This window comes from Loxodonta africana, chromosome 9 (genome assembly GCF_030014295.1).
Source record: "Loxodonta africana isolate mLoxAfr1 chromosome 9, mLoxAfr1.hap2, whole genome shotgun sequence".
In the NCBI taxonomy this organism is placed as follows: Eukaryota; Metazoa; Chordata; class Mammalia; order Proboscidea; family Elephantidae; genus Loxodonta; species Loxodonta africana.
Window position 1 is genome coordinate 94,844,773 of NC_087350.1, and position 17,683 is coordinate 94,862,455.

Here is a 17,683-nt window from a genome sequence, read left to right on the forward strand (position 1 = left end):
CAACTCATGGCAACCCCATGTATGCAAAGAATGGTTCCACAGAGTTTTCTCAGAAGCAGATCATCAGGATTTTTCCTCCTCAGTAACATTGCATGGGTTTGAACTGCCAACCTTTGGGTTAGCAGTCGAGTGCAAACCATGTGTGCCACCTATATACATATACATACATGCATACACATATAAACATATATGTTATTTAAAGGTAGTCTAATTTTCTTAATTCAAGTGTTCTACCGTATTTTCCAGAGATTAACTTTATAGTACTTGTCTTCAGGGACTAATCTGAATCAAAGAAACTTGGTACTACACCTTCTCCTCACTTATCAACTATCTTGTTATCCAGAAGTTTGCATATACAACAACAGTAAAACATCTACTGTCTATTCTGCGCATTAATGACATACATCTGGCAGTAATGAATGCCGAGTGTGGGGTGAGAGTAATACTGGCTGTGATGGTTAAAGTTATGTGTCAGCTTGGCTGGGGCATGATTTTCAGTGATTTGGCAGTTATGTCATGATGTAGTCATCCTCCATTTAGTGATATGATATAATCACCCTCCATTTTCCCATAATGCCTATTTTGCATAACGACCTGGTCTTTGGAACCTAACCAAGTCAATAAGTGAGGAGATGGTGTACTCTCTAGGGCTTAATCAAATTCAGTGACTAAGAAACACAAAAACAATTACAAAGATAATGAAGTACTAAATAAACTGTTAAAGCAGAGAACTACATAAGTGACACTAATTGGAAGGCTTCCTTGGGCTGATACATCTTGAAGAAGGAAGAGTATTTAAACAGTCAGTGATGGGCTAACAGGATGATGAGCCTAATGAAAAGTAACCTGAGCATTTTTTCTAATGAAAAGCTTTAAGCTTATTATCATAAGTACAATTTCTATTTAATAGAAGTAACTCCTTGAGAAAAAAACTTCACAGTTAAGAAATAAATGATCATCTAAATTACATATTTTTTCAGATCAGATTATAGAAGCTGATTTATATTACTATGTGAGAAAATGGTTTACTTCTTTGGCCCTTAGTTTCCTGAAAGAAAAAAAAAATCAACAAAATAAGGGAAATTTACTGAGATTTTACTGAAGATTTTCTAATTTAGAACTGTTTTTTATTGGGAACAGCATACTCCTCTTATTCCTCCCTTTTGAGAATGGTTTTACTTCTAAAAACAGAATTAGCACCTCTGTAAGTTTCCTACCAATTTGAAAAACAGGGACTGGAGAAACCCTATGGATCCTTCGGGCTTTAATATTTTAATTCTATACAGTAGACTCAAAAGCATACATAGTTGAAGTGCTTCCAAGGGCAACGACTCGACATGACACAGCTTTCTCCAATTAGGGTATCTGTGTTCACAACATGGTTACATGATTTGGAGCTTTCAACTTGTTCCCACAATTTCCTTAAGTGGCAAAATCAGTTTTTGAAGTTGGTGCCACCTTGTGGTACATTACTGAAACCACAGCAGGCTACAGAACCCCACCTTCACCTCCTACCTTGTTAGAATTTAACGTGACAGGTACAGCCTAGCCGATATTAGTTACCAAATCGGCAGAAGTGTTCACTTAAGTCAATACACTTAAATCATGGCAGTTCAACTGAAACAGAAAAAATCAATCACCGTTTTATGCGATCCTAATCCTCCTCCCTGGGTGATACAAATGGATAATGCATTTAGCTGCTAACCAAAAAGGATGGAGGTTCGAGAAAGGCCTGGCAACCAATTTCTGAAAAATCAGTCATCAGAAACCCCATGGAGCACAATTCTACTCTGATACACATGGGGTTACCATGTGTTGGAGTCCATTCGATAGCAATTTTTTAACCTTTCTCTAGTCTGGCTTTTCCATCTTATCCTTCATTTCACGTACCTCTGAAGCACCACAGATCATGGGGAGGCTAATAAACTGTTCAGCCCATAGTCTCACCCTGGTCCATGGAACGGCCGAGTCACTGAATCGGAAACAAGTGCTGGGGATTCTGCTTTCTCCTGACAACTCTGGCTTTCTGACCTATTACCACTTTCTCTTGGCTGTTTCTGGATGTTCCCTGGGCCATGCCATCTCAGAGTCTGGATTCCACACTGGACCCTCTGGCTTGTTTGTACTGGAGTTCGTTTTGGAACTACCCTTTCAGTTTCGGCAACCTAGGCCAGAATCACAGCAGTGGTTAAAAGCTGTTAACAAGGTGTCCTCCTGAGCCCACCCTTACAGTCCCCACCTTCAGTCTACACCACCTTGGCTGCATGAAAGTCCTGCATTAGGTAACTGGCATCTCAGCTTTTAGGGAGGAATGTGTGGTACTGCTCATCAGCGAAAGCCAGGATGGGGTCTCTGGCACTTGAATGACCCGCAGGCGAGGCCATGCAGTCATCCAACTGACTCCAGCTGTTTATGAAAACCCACACCTGGCAAAGGACAAGGACAAGTGTCTCAATTGAGTACTGCCCCACCAGGGAACTGGACCTCAGCCATTTTCCTGCTGCAGATGAAGGTCTGCAACACCAAGATGTGGCCAATGTCGCCACCTGCTGGCAAGATGGCAAAGTACAGCTGGGAAGAAACACCCAGGCCCGTCTAGTGCCTAATTTTGTCCGCACCTCCTGGAGCCACTTAAATTAGAGTCAACTCAGGGCCTGCCTTTGTTTTAGAGTAACTGTTTGAGCTCATATGTGTCACAGGCACTATGCTACGTGCTTCACTGGCCGTACCTTGTTTGATCATCACAACCACCAAGAGATAAGCATTGTATTATTACACCCATTTACACACAAGGAAGCAGCACAAAAATTAGCTCGTCCAAAAGCAAATCGTATGGAGCAAGGATGGAACAGGAATCCATGTCCTTCCCCCTTAACCAGAATGATGTGTACCTCCCAAACTAAGCACCATTACTCTAGGGCCTGGATCATAAATTTCCAAAATCTGGACTAACTGAGTATGGTAGGCAGAAAAATGATGCCGCCCCAAAATATATTTATCCATATCCTAATCCCTGGGGCCTGTGAATGTTACTTTATGAGTTAAGGATCCTGAGATGGGGAAGCTATCCTGGATTATGAGGGTGGGTCCTAAATGGAACCAAAGGATCCTAATAAGAAAAAGAGGGCAAAAGGTCAATGGATGAAGATGTAACAATGGAATCAGGGGACTAAGGTATTGTGATACAGGTTGTAAGCCAAGGAATGAGGACAGCCCCTAGGACCTGGAAAAAGCAAGGAAACAGATCCTCCCCGTGACTCTCCAGAACAATCAAGCTCTACCAATGTCTTGGTTTTGGACCTGTAAGATTCATCTCAGGCTTCTGACATCCAGAATAAAGAGAATAAATTCATGTTGTTTTCTAATCCACTAAATTTGTGGTCCCCATGTGTCTGTCAGTTTGTTGTACTGTGGGGGCTTGCATGTTGCTGTGATTCTGGAAACTATGTCACCGGTATTCAAATACCAGCAGGGTCACCCATGGAGGACAGGTTTCAGCTGAGCTTCCAAACTCAGAGAGACTAGGAAGAAGGACCTGGCAGTCTACTTCTGAAAAGAATTAGCCAGTGAAAATCTTATGATTTGGAACATGGTCTGATATAGTGCCGGAAGATGAGCCCCTCAGGTTGGAAGGCACTCAAAACATGACTGGGGAAGAGCTGCCTCCTCAAAGTAGAGTCGACCTTAATGATGCGGATGGAGTCAAGCTTTCAGGGTCTTCATTTGCTGATGCGGCACGACTCAAAATGAGAAGAAACAGCTGCAAACATCCATTAATAATTGGAACCTGGAAAGTACAAACTATGAATCTGCGAAAATGGAAATCATCAAAAATGAAACGGAATGTATAAACATCAACATTCTAGGGCATTAGTGAGCTGAAGGAAACCCTGGTGGCATAGCGGTTAAGCGATACAGCTGCTAACCAAAAGGTCAGCAGTTGGAATCCACCAGGCACTCCCTGGAAACCCTAAGGGGCAGTACTACTCTGTCCTACAGGGTCGCTATGAGTCAGAATCAGCTCAGGGGCAGTGGGTTTGGTTTTGCAGGTATAGTGAGCTGAAATGGACTGGTACTGGCCATTCTGAATTGGACAATCATATGGTCTACTATGTGGGAATGACACCACAAAGAGGAATGGTGTTGCATTTCAAGATCTATCCTGAAGTACGATTCTGTCAGTGATAGGATAATATCCACATGCCAAGGAAGAGCAGTTATAATATGACTATTATTCAAATTTATGCACTAACCACTTAGGCCAAAGATGAAGAAATTGAAGATTTTTTACCAACCTCTACAGTCTGAAATTGATTGAACACCCAATCAAGATGCACTGATAATTAATGGTGATTGGAACGTGAAAGCTGGAAACAAAGAAGGATCAGTAGTTGGAAAATACGGCCTTGGTGATAGAAACGATGGTGGAGATTGTATGATAGAATGTTGCAAGACCAATGACTTTTTCACTGCAAATACCTTTTTTCACCAACATAAACGGGGGCTATACACGTGGACCTTGCCAGATGGAATACACAGGAATCAAATTGACTACATCTCTGGAAACAGATGATGGAAAAGCTCAATATCATCAGTCAGAATAAGGCTGGGGGCCAACTGCAGAACGGACCATCAATTGCTCATGTGCAAGTTCAAGTTGAAACTGAAGAAAATTAGAACAAGACTGCAAGAGCCAAAGTATGACTTCAGCATATCCCACCTGAACTTAAGAGACCACCTCAAGAATAGATCTGACTCATTGAACACTAATGATCAAAGACCAGATGAGCTGTGCACTGACATCAAGGACATCATACATGAAGAAAGCAAGAGTCACTAAAAAGACAAGAAAGAAAAGACCAAAGTGGATGTCAGAAGAGACTCTGAAACTTGCACTTGAATGTCAAGTAGCTAAACCGAAAGGAAGAAATGATGAAGCAAAAGAGCTGAGCAGAAGATTTCAAAGGGTGGCTCAAGAAGTTAAAGTATTATAATGACATGTGCGAAGACCAAGAGATAGAAAAACAAAAGGGAAGAACACGCTAGGCATTTCTCAAGCTGAAAGAAATGAAGAAAAAAATTAAGCCTTGAGTTGCAATACTGAAGGATACTATAGGGAAAATATTAAACGACACAGGAAGCATCAAAAGAAGATGGAAGGAATATACAGAGTCACAGCACTGGGTACTGGGTTTACTGCACCAAAAAGAATTGGTCCATGTTCAATGATGTCAGGAGGTAGTATATGATCAGGAACCGATGGTATTGAGGGACGAAGTCCAAGCTGCACTGAAGACACTGGTGAAAAACAAGGCTCCAGGAATTGATGGAATATCAACTGAATGTTTCAACAAACAGATGCAGTGCTGGAGGTGCTTGCTTGTCTATGCCAAGAAATCTGGAAGACAGCTACCTGGTCCACCTGCTGGAAGAGATCCATATTTACACCTATCCCCAAGAAAAGTGATCCAACTGAATGTGAAAATTATCAAACAATATCATTAACATCACACACAAGTAAAATTTTGCTGAAGATCATTCAAAAGTGGCTACGGCAGTAAATCGACACGGAACTGCCAGAAATTCAAACCAGATTCAGAAGAGGACATGGAACAAGGGATATCATTGCTGATGTCAGATGGATCCTGGCTGAAAGCAGAGACTACCAGAAGGATGTTTACCTCTGTTTTATTGACTATGTACAGGCATTCGATTATGGATAATATTCCGAAGAATGGGAATTCCAGAATACTTAATTGTGCTTGCTCATGAGGAACCTGTACACAGACCAAGAGGCAGTCATTTGAAGAAGGATACTGAGTGGTTTAAAGTCAGGAAAGATGTGCATCAGGGCTGTACCCTTTCACCATCCCTATTCAATCTGTATGCTGAGCAAATAATCCAGGCAGTGGGAGTATATGAAGAAAGACGGGGCATCAGGATTGGAGGAAGACTCATTAACAACCTGCTATACGCAGATAACACAACCTTGCTTGCTGAAAGTGAAGAGGATTTGAAGCACTTACTGATGAAGATCAAAGACTACAGCCTTCAATATGGATTACACCTCAACATAAAGAAAATAAAAATCCTCACAACTGGACCAATAAGCAACATGATGATAAATGGAAAAAAGACTGAAGTTGTCAAGGATTTCATTTTATTTGGATCCACAATCAACACCCATGGAAGCCGCAGTCAAGAAATCAAACGCACTGCATTGGGCAAATCTGCTGCAAAAGATCTCTTTAAAGTGTTGAAGAGCAAAGACGTCACCTTGAAGACTAAGGTACTCTTGACCTAAGCCATGGTGTTTTCAGTCACCTCATGTGCATGTGAAAGCTGGATGGATGATAAATGAGGAAGACTAAAGAAGAACTGACGCCTTTGAATTGTGATACTGGAGAAGAATATTGAATATACCACAGACTGCCAAAAGAACGAACAAATCTGTCTTGGAAGAAGTACGACCAGAGAGTTCCTTAGAAGGAAGGACGGCAAGACTATGTCTCACATACTTGGGACTTGTTATCAGGAGGAATCAGTCCCTGGAGAAGGACATCATGCTTGGTGGACGGTCAGCGAAAAAGAGGAAGACCTTCAACGAGATGGACTGATGCAGTGGCTGCAATAATAGGCTTAAGTATAACAATGATTGTGAGGATGGTGCAGGACCGGGCAGTGTTTCCTTCTGTTGTACAAAGGGTCACTATGAGTTAAAACTGACTTGATAGTACCTAACAACAGCAACAAATTTGTGCTAATTTGTCACAACAGCAATAGGAAACTGATACATTAGGTAAGAATCACCTGAAGAGCCTGTTAAAAATGTAGGTGCCCAACATTCTTTCCAAAGCTCTCCAGTGTGGTTCTTAAACTCAGGCAGGCACCCCAATATCCTGAGGTTTGTTAAAACCCAGATTGAAGTCCCCACCCCAGAGTTCCTCATTTGATAGATCTAGGGAGGGGGCTGAGAATCTGCATGTGTAACAAGTTCCCAGGTGATGGTGATGCAGCTCACACTTGGACAGCCACTAGTTTAGATGCTTCTGAGCCACAGCCAGGTTCCCTACAGCGAGAATACCATGATTGTAACATGGATCTAGGGTCCACTGCATACAAAAATGCATGTTATCTGTTTCCTCATATGTACCTCTAAGGGTAAGATTTTTACTTGATTCATAAATTATGAGAATCTAATAAAGTAATGCATGCAATATCAGTTACAATTTCCGTTCAAAGCAGCTATGTATTTGGATATATGAACAGCTTCCCATATCCCAGCCCCAGCAAAAAAACAAAAAGACAAAATAAAAGTCTTCAAAGCAACAAAAAAGCCCTTGTTCTTCTCATTTTTCTCTGTTGCTCAGTACACAAAACTAGTTGTTCCTACCTCTCCTCACAGGGCATTTAATCCAGGGATTTAGCCCCAAGGTTCTCAACCAAGTATAACCTTGCCCTCCTGGGGGCATCTGGAAATTCTCGTTAGCTGCTGTCAAGTTACCCTGACTCACGGCGACTCCATGAACAAGGGAACAAAATGCTGCCTGGTCCTGTGCCATCCCCATGATTGGCTGCGGATCAAACTGTTGTGATCCATAGAGTTTTCACTGGCTGCTTTTCAGCAGACTGCCGTTCCACCTAATCTGCCTGAGTCTGAAAGCTCCGCTGAAGCCTGTTCAGCATCACAGCAACACACAAGCCTCCATTAACAGAAAGGTGGTGGCTGTACACGAAGTGTGTTAGTCTAGAATTGAATCCGAGTCTCCCAAGTGGAAGGTAAGAATTCCACGATTGAAGCACCAATGCATGGGGACATTTCTGGTCATTACAATGAGTGGGGGAATGTTGTTGTTGTTAGGTGCTGTCGAGTCGGTTCTGACTCATAGCAACCCTATGCACAACAGAACAAAACACTGCCCAGTCTTGTGCCATTTTTACAATCGTTGTTATGCTTCAGTTCATTGTTGCAGCCACTGTGTCAATCCACCTCGTTGAGGGTCTTCCTCTTTTCCGCTGACCCTGTACTTTACCAAACATGATGTCGTTCTCCAGGGACTGATCCCTTCTGACAACATGTCCAAAGTATGTAAGACGCTGTCTCACCATCCTTACTTCTAAGGAGCATTCTGGTTGTACTTCTTCTAAGACAGATTTGTTCGTTCTTTTGGCAGTCCATGGTATACTCAATATTCTTCGCCAACACCACAAGTCAAAGGCGTCAACTCTTCTTCGGTCTCCCTTATTCATTGTCTATCTTTCACATGCATATGATGCGATTGAAAACACCATGGCTTGGGTCAGGTGCACCTTAGTCTTCAAGGTGACATCTTTGCTCTTCAACACTTTGAAGAGGGCCTTTACAGCAGATTTACCCAATGCAATGCGTCTCTTGATTTCTTCACTGCTGCTTCCATGGCTGTTCATTGTGGATCCAAGTAGAATGAAATCCTTGACAACTTCAATCTTTTCTCCATTTATCATGATGTTGCTCATGGGTCCAGTTGTAAGGACTTTTGTTTTCTTTATGTTGAGGTGTAATCCATACTGAAGGCTGTGGTCTTTGATCTTCATTAGTAAGTGCTTCAAGTCCTCTTCATTTTCAGCAAGCAAGGTTGTGTCATCTGCATAATGCAGGTTGTTAATGAGTCTTCCTCCAATCCTGATGCCCTGTTCTTCTTCATATAGTCCAGCTTCTCGTATTATTTGTTTAGCATACAGATTAAATAGGTATGGTGAAAGAATACAACCCTGATCCACACCTTTCCTGACTTTAAACCAATCAGTATCCCCTTGTTCTGTCCAAACAACTGCCTCTTGATCTATGTAAAGGTTCCTCATGAGCACAGTTACGTGTTCTGGAATTCCCATTCTTTGCAACGTTATCCATAATTTGTTATGATCCACACAGTCGAATGCCTCTGCACAGTCAATAAAACACAGGTAAACATCCTTCTGGTATTCTGGGGGAGTACTACTGGCATTTCCTGGGAAGGGACCAAGGATGCACAACATGTCCTGTGATGCTCAGGACAGCCCCACAAAATAAGAACTGACATGTCCAAAATGCCACCCTGTCTCCAGTGAAAATAATGAGCACTCACTGGTCACTGGGAAACCCCGGTGGCGTAGTGGTTAAGTGCTAAGGCTGCTAACCAAAGGGTTGGCAGCTCGAATCCACCAGGTGCTCCTTGGAAATTCTTTGGGGAAGTTCTATCCTGTCCTAAAAGGTCGCTAGGAGTCAGAATTGACTCTACAACAATGGGTTTGGTTTTTGGTTTTATTGGTCATTGGACTTCCCAACTGTGGCCTATGCTTGTCCTTTGCTTTCAGAGAGCTATTCAAGGACATTCAATCTGAAGGCTTTTGCCTGCCACGCTCAGCCAAAAGGAGAGCTTGAAAGAGATTCTCTACAGTCTAGACTCCATGAGTTTAATACCCATTGCCTTTAATACCATTGTGTTTATTGCCCATTACTCGCTCCATTAATATGACTATTATTCAAATTTGCACACCTACCACTAAGGCCAAAGATGAAAAAACTGAAGGCTTTTAGCAGCTTCTGCAGTCCGAAATTGATCAAACACACAAACAAGATGCACTGATAATTACTGGTGATTGGGATGCGTAAGTTGGAAACAAAGAAGGATCAGTAGTTGGAAAATATGGCTTTGGTGACAGAAATGATGTCGGAGATCACATGATATAATTTTGCAAGGTTAAGGACTTCTTCATTGCAAATACCTTTTTTCAACAACATAAACGATGATGATACATATGCACCCTGTTGGATGGAATATACAGGAATCAAATTGACTACACCTGCAGAAAGAAACAATGGAAAAGCTCAATATCATCAGTCAGAACAAGGCTAGTGGCCAAGGGCAGAACAGAGCATCAACTGCTCATATGCAAGTTCAAGTTGAAGCTGAAGAAAATTACAGCAAGTCCACAACAGCCAAAATATGGCCTTTAGTATATCCCACCTGAATTTAGAGACCATCTCAGGAAGAGATTTGACACACTGAACACTAATGACTGAAGACCAGGTGAGTAGTGGATTGACATCAAGGATATCATACATGAAGAAAGCAAGAGGTCATTAAAAAAAAGAAAAGAAAGACCCAAATGGAAGACCGAAGAGACTCTGAAACTTGTTCTTGAGCATCAAGTAGCTAAAGCAAAAGGAAAAATGATGAAGTAAAAGAGCTGAACAGAAGATTTCAAAGGGTGGCTTGAGAAGACAAAGTATTTTAGTGACTGTGCAAAGACCTGGGGATAGAAAACCAAAAGGGAAGAACAACTCAGCATTTCTCAGGCTGAAAGAATGAAGAAAAAATTCAAGCCTCAAGTTGCAGTATTGAAGGATTCTACAGGGAAAATATTAAACAACGCAGGAAGGAAGCATCAAAAGAAGATGGAAGGGATACACAGAGTCACTGCACCAAGAAGAATTGGTCACGTTCAACTATTTCAGCACGTAGCATATGATCAAGAACCTTTGGTACCGAAGGAAGAGGTCAAAGCTGCACAGAAGGCACTGGTGAAAAACAAGGCTCCAGGAATTGACAGGATACCAACTGAGATGTTTCAATAAACAGATGCAGCACTGAAAGTGCTCACTTGTCTGTGCCAAGAAATTTGGAGGACGGCTACCTGGTCAAGAACTGGAAGAGATCCATATCTGTGCCAATTCCAAAGAAAGGTGATCCAACTGTATGCAGAAATTATCCAACAATATCATTACTATCACACTCAAGTAAAATTTTGCTGATGATCTTTTAAAAGTGGTTGCAGCAGGGACCAGGGAACTATCAGCAATTCAGGCCAGATTCAGAAGAGGATGTGGAACAAGGGATATCACTGCTGATGTCAGATGGATCCTGGCTGAAAGCAGAGAATGCCCAAAAGATATCTACCCGTGTTTTATTGACTATGCAAGGGCATTCGGCAGTGTGGATCATAACAAATTACGGATAACATTTCAAAGAACGGGGATTCCAGAACACTTAATTGTGGTCATGAGGAAGCTGCACTTAGACCAAGAGGGAACTCTTCGAACTGAACAAGGGGGTGCTGGGTAGCTTAAAATCAGGAAAGGCATGCCCTTTCACCATACTTATTCAATCTGTATGCTGAGCAAATAATCTGAAAATCTGGACTATATGAAGGAGAATGTGGCATCAGAATTGGAGGAAGACTCATTAACAACCTGCGATATGCAGATAACACAACCTTGCTTGCTGAAAGTGAAGAGGACTTGAAGCACTTGCTGATGAAGATCAAAGACCATAGTACAGATTGTACGTCAATATAAAGAAAACAAAAATCCTTACAACTGGACTAATAAACACCATCATGATAAACAGAGAAAACATTGAAGTTGTCAAGGATTTCATTTTACTTGGATCCACAATCAAATGTCCATGGAAGCTGCAGTCAAGAAATCAAACAACGTATTACACTGGGGAAATCTGCTGCAAAAGACCTCTTTAAAGTGTTAAAAACCAAAGGGTCAGACTATGGTGTGCCTGACCCAAGCCACGGTATTTTCAATTGCCTCACATGCATGTGAAAGCTGGGCAATGAATAAGGAAGACCGAAGAATCGATGGTTTTGAATTACAGTGTTGGTAAAGAATATTGAATATGTCAAGGATTGAGAAAAGAACGAACAAATGTGTCTTGGAAGAAGTACAGCCACATTGTTCCTTAGAAGTGAGGATGGCGAGACTTTTGTCTCATGTACTTTGGACATGTTTTCTGCAGAGGCCAGTCAGTCTCTGGAGAAAGACATCATGCTTGGTAAAGCAGAGGGTCAGTGAAAAAGAGGAAGACCCTCAAGGAGATGGACTGACACAGTGACAACAACAATGGCTCAAGCATAACAATGATTGTGAGGATGGCACAGGATTGGGCAATCCTGTGCAGGATTTTGTTCTGTTGTACAGACAGTCACACCATGAATCCGAACTGACTTGACAGCACCTAACATCCACAACAACCCACCCACAATGAGACCGTGTCCCATCCTTGCCAGAGCAACTAGGATTAACATGAGTTATCTTCTTGAATGCCCCAAAGCAAAGCTGGTCAGCTGCCTAAGGAGCCATAGCCCATTCAGTCCACTGATGAAGCCCTCCAGAATGGCCTCAGTCTGGAGGCCTAAGATTTGCATGGCCCTCCGTGTGGTCAAGCACACCACCATGGCTGATGCTCCTTACATCTCACCAATCTCTGCTTTAATTACAAAATATATTCCCACTCTATGGGCCCTGATGGCTCCATGGGAGGAAGACCTGGCAATCTGCTTCTGTAAAGATTACAGTCAAGATGAGGCTGGGGACCATTGCCTCGGGGGACATCTAGGTCAACTGGCATAACATAGTTCATAAAGAAAACGTTCTACATTCTACTTTGGTGAGTAGCATCTGGGGTCTTAAAGGCTTGAGAGCAGCCCATCTAAGATACATCTGCTGGTCCCATCCCCTCCAGAGCAAAGGAGAAAGAATAAAACTAAAGATGTAAGGGAAATATTAGTCCAAAGTACTAGTGGACTACAAGTACCATAGCCTTCACCAGCCTGAGCCCAGGACAACTATATGGTGCCAGCTACCAACATTGACCATTCTGACAGGGATCACAATAGAGGGCCCCAGACAGAGCGGGGAAAAAAATATAGAAAAAAATCCACACACACACACACACACACACACACACACACACAAGACCAGACTTACTGGTCTGACAGGGACTGAAGGAACCCTGGGATTATGGTACACACACACACACACACACACACACACACACACACACACACACACACACACACACAAGACCAGACTTACTGGTCTGACAGGGACTGAAGGAACCCCGGGATTATGGTACTTGGACACTCTTTTAACTCAGAACTGAACTCCCTCCCAAAGTTCACCCTTTAGCCAAAGATTAAAAAAAAAAAAAAGATTAGACAGGTCTATAAAACAAACAACAACGCATGTGAGGAATGTGCTTCTTACTTCAATCATTTATACGAGACCAAATGGGCAACACCTGCCCAAAAGCAAGGATGAGAAGGCAGGAAGGGACAGGAAAATGGGACGAATGGAAACAGGGAACCCAGGGTGGAGAAAGGGAGAGTGTTGACACATCATAGGGATTGCAACCAATGTCACAAAACAATTTGTGTATAAACTGTTGAATGAGAAACTAATTTACCCTGTAAACTTTCATTTAAAGCACAATAGGAAAAAAAAAAAGATTATAGCAAAGAAAACCCTATGCGGTAGTTCTACTCTGTCACATGGAGTCACTGAGTCAAAATCAACATGATGGCACACAATGACAACCCCCATTCCCATATTTCTCACTACCTGTGGCTCCTGGAGCCCCTGTGTAGTACAAATTGTTAACACACTCAGCTGCTAACCAAAACGTTGGAGGTTTGAGTCCCCCCAGAGGTGTCTTGGAAGAAGGGAGATCTACTTCCGAAAAATCAGTTATCAAAAACCCAATGAAGCACAGTTCTACTCCTGGGTGACCTCAGGAGTTGGAATCGGCTCAACAGCAACCGGTTTCCATGGCTCCCACCTTAAGACTTCCATACCATGCCTTGTGTCTTCATCACCCAGCTGTCTTTCCACAGTCTTCTATAACCAGAAGCTGGTGTGATCATTTAAAAATGTAAATCAGGGGCGGGGCCAAGATGGCGGACTAGGTAGACATTACCTCGGATCCCTCTTGCAACAAAGACTTGGAAAAACAAGTGAATCGATCACATACATAACAATCTACGAACCCTGAACAACAAACACAGCTTTAGAGACAGAGAACGAACAAATACGGGGAAGCAGCAACTGTTTTCGGAGCCTGGAGCCAGCGTCCCAGTCAGTGATGGCTCGGAGACAGCACTTGATATCAAACCACACAAAGAAGCAGACCATGACAGCTTCTACAACCCCCCAAACAAAAGAATCAAAATCTTTCCCAAATGAAGATACAAACCTGGAATTATCAGATACAGAATATAAAAAACTAATTTACAGAATGCCTCAAGACATCAGGGATGACCTCAGAAACGAAATAAGGCAAACTGCACAAAAAGCCAAGGAACACACTGATAAAACAGTTGAAGAACTCAAAAAGATTATTCAAGAACATAGTGGAAAAATTAATAAGTTGCAAGAATCCATAGAGAGACAGCATGTAGAAATCCAAAAGATTAACAATAAAATTACAGAATTAGACAACGCAATAGGAAGTCAGAGGAGCAGACTTGAGCAATTAGAATGCAGACTGGGAAATCTGGAGGACCAGGGAATTAACACCAACATAGCTGAAAAAAAATCAGATAAAAGAATTAAAAAAAATGAAGAAACCCTAAGGATCATGCGGGACTCTATCAAGAAAGATAACTTGTGTGTGATTGGAGTCCCAGAACAGGGAGGGAGGACAGAAAACACAGAGAAAATAGTTAAAGATCTGCTGATAGAAAACTTCCCTGACATCATGAAAGACTAAAGGATATCTATCCAAGGTGCTCATCGAACCCCATTTAAGATTGATCCAAAAAGAAAAACACCAAGACATATTATCATCAAACTTGCCAAAACCAAAGATAAAGAGAAAATTTTAAAAGCAGCCAGGGAGAAAAGAAAGGTCTCCTTCAAGGGAGAATCAATAAGAGTAAGTTCAGACTACTCAGCAGAAACCATGCAGGCAAGAAGGCAATGGGATGACATATACAGAGCACTGAAGGAGAAAAACTGCCAGCCAAGGATCATATATCCAGCAAAACTCTCTCTCAAATATGAAGGCGAAATTAAGATATTTACAGATAAACACAAGCTTAGAGAATTTGCAAAAACCAAACTAAAGCTACAAGAAATACTAAAGGAAATTGGTCAGAAAACCAATAATATAAGATACCAGCACAACACAAGGTCACAAAACAGAACATCCTGATATCAACTCAAATAGGGAAATCACAAAAACAAATTAAGATTAATTAAAAAAAAAATGCTCATAACAGGGAATCATTGAAGTCAATATGTAAAAGATCACAATAATCAAAAAGAGGGACTAAATACAGGTGGCATAGAACTGCCATATGGAGAGGGATACAAAGTGATATAGGACAATACAAGTTAGGTTTTTACTTAGAAAAATAGGGGTAAATATTAAGGTAACCACAAAGAGGTATAACAACTCCATAACTCAAGATAAAAACCAAGAAAAACGTAACGACTCAACAAACATAAAGTCAAACACTATGAAAATGAGGATCTCACAATTTACTAAGAAAAACGTCTCAGCACAAAAAAGTATGTGGAAAAATGAAATTGTCAACAACACACATAAAAAGGCATCAAAATGACAACACTAAACACTTATTTATCTATAATTACTCTGAATGTAAATGGACTAAATGCACCAATAAAGAGACAGAGAGTCTCGGACTGGATAAAGAAACACGATCCGTCTATATGCTGCCTACAAGAGACACACCTTAGACTTAGAGACAGAAACAAACTAAAACTCAAAGGATGGAAAAAAATATATCAAGCAAACAATAAGCAAAAAAGAAGAGGAGTAGCAATATCAATTTCTGACAAAATAGACTTTAGACTTAAATCCACCACAAAGGATAAAGAAGGACACTACATAATGATAAAAGGGACAATTGATCAGGAAGATATAACCATATTAAATATTTATGCACCCAGTGACAGGGCTGCAAGATACATAAATCAAATTTTAACAGAACTGAAAAGTGAGATAGACACCTCCACAATTATAGTAGGAGACTTCAACACACCACTTTCGGAGGACAGGACATCCAGTAAGAAGCTCAATAGAGAGACACGGAAGACCTACTTACAACAATCAACCAACTTGACCTCATTGACTTATACAGAACTCTCCACCCAACTGCTGCAAAGTATACTTTTTTTCTAGCACACATGGAACATTCTCTAGAATAGACCACATATTAGGTCATAAAGCAAACCTTTGCAGAATCCAAAACATCGAAACATTACGAAGCATCTTCTCAGACCACAAGGCAATAAAACTAGAAATCAGTAAGAGAAAAACTAGGGAAAAGAAATCAAATACTTGGAAATTGAACAATACCCTCCTGAAAAAGGCTGGGTTATAGAAGACATCAAGGAGGGAATAAGGAAATTCATAGAATGCAACAAGAATGAAAATACTTCCTATCAAAACCTCTGGGACACAGCAAAAGCAGTGCTCAGAGGCCAATTTATATCGATAAACGCACACATACAAAAAGAAGAAAGAGCCAAAATCAGAGAACTGTCCCTACAACTTGAACAAATATAAAGTGAGCAACAAAAGAATCCATCAGGCACCAGAAGAAAACAAATAAGAAAAATTAGAGCTGAACTAAATGAATTAGAGAACAGAAAAACAATTGAAAGAATTAACAAAGCCAAAAGCTGGTTCTTTGAACAAATTAATAAAATTGATAAACCATTGGCCAGACTGACTAAAGAAATACAGGAGAGGAAACAAATAACCAGAATAAGAAACAAGATGGGCCACATCACAACACACCCAACTGAAATTAAAAGAATCATATCAGATTATTACGAAAAATTGTACTCTAACAAATTTGCAAACCTAGAAGAAATGGATGAATTCCTGGAAAAACACTACCTACCTAAACTAACACATTCAGAAGTACAACAACTAAATAGACCCATAACAAAAAAAAGAGATTGAAACGGTAATCAAAAAACTCCCAACAAAAAAAAGCCCTGGCCTGGACGGCTTAACTGCAGAGTTCTATCAAACTTTCCGAGAAGAGTTAACACCACTACTACTAAAGGTACTTCAAAGCATACAAAATGACGGAATACTACCCAACTCATTCTATGAAGCCACCATCTCCCTGATACCAAAACCAGGTAAAGACATTACAAAAAAAGAAAATTACAGACCTATATCCCTCATGAACATAGATGCAAAAATCCTCAACAAAATTCTAGCCAATAGAATTCAACCACATATCAAAAAAATAATTCACCACGACCAAGTGGGATTTATACCAGGTATGCAAGGCTGGTTTAATATCAGAAAAACCATTAATGTAATCCGTCACATAAATAAAACAAAAGACAAAAACCACATGATCTTATCAATTGATGCAGAAAAGGCATTTGACAAAGTCCAACACCCATTTATGATAAAAACTCTCACCAAAATAGGAATTGAAGGAAAATTCCTCAACATAATAAAGGGCATCTTTTTTTTTTTTTTATGCAAAGCCAACAGCCAACATCACTCTAAATGGAGAGAACCTGAAAGCATTTCCCTTGAGAATGGGAACCAGACAAGGATGCCCTTTATCACTGCTCTTATTCAACATTGTGCTAGAAGTCCTAGCCAGAGCAATTAGGCTAGACAAAGAAATAAAGGGCATCCGGATTGGCAAGGAGGAAGTAAAATTATCTCTATTTGCAGATGACATGATCTTATACACAGAAAACCCCAACGAATCCACCAGAAAACTACTGAAACTAACAGAAGAGTTTGGCAGAGTCTCAGGTTATAAGATAAACATAAAAAAATCACTTGGATTCCTCTACATCAACAAAAAGAACATCGAAGAGGAAATAACCAAATCAATACCATTCACAGTAGCCCCCAAGAAGATAAAA

At 40.9% G+C, this 17,683-nt stretch overlaps 1 protein-coding gene across 4 annotated transcripts in view; it reads right to left on the reverse strand.

Moving 5' to 3' along the window:
* The window catches only part of MTAP (methylthioadenosine phosphorylase), a 71,554-nt gene that overhangs the window by 43,257 nt on the left and 10,614 nt on the right, over positions 1-17,683 (reverse strand). The window lies entirely within an intron of this gene.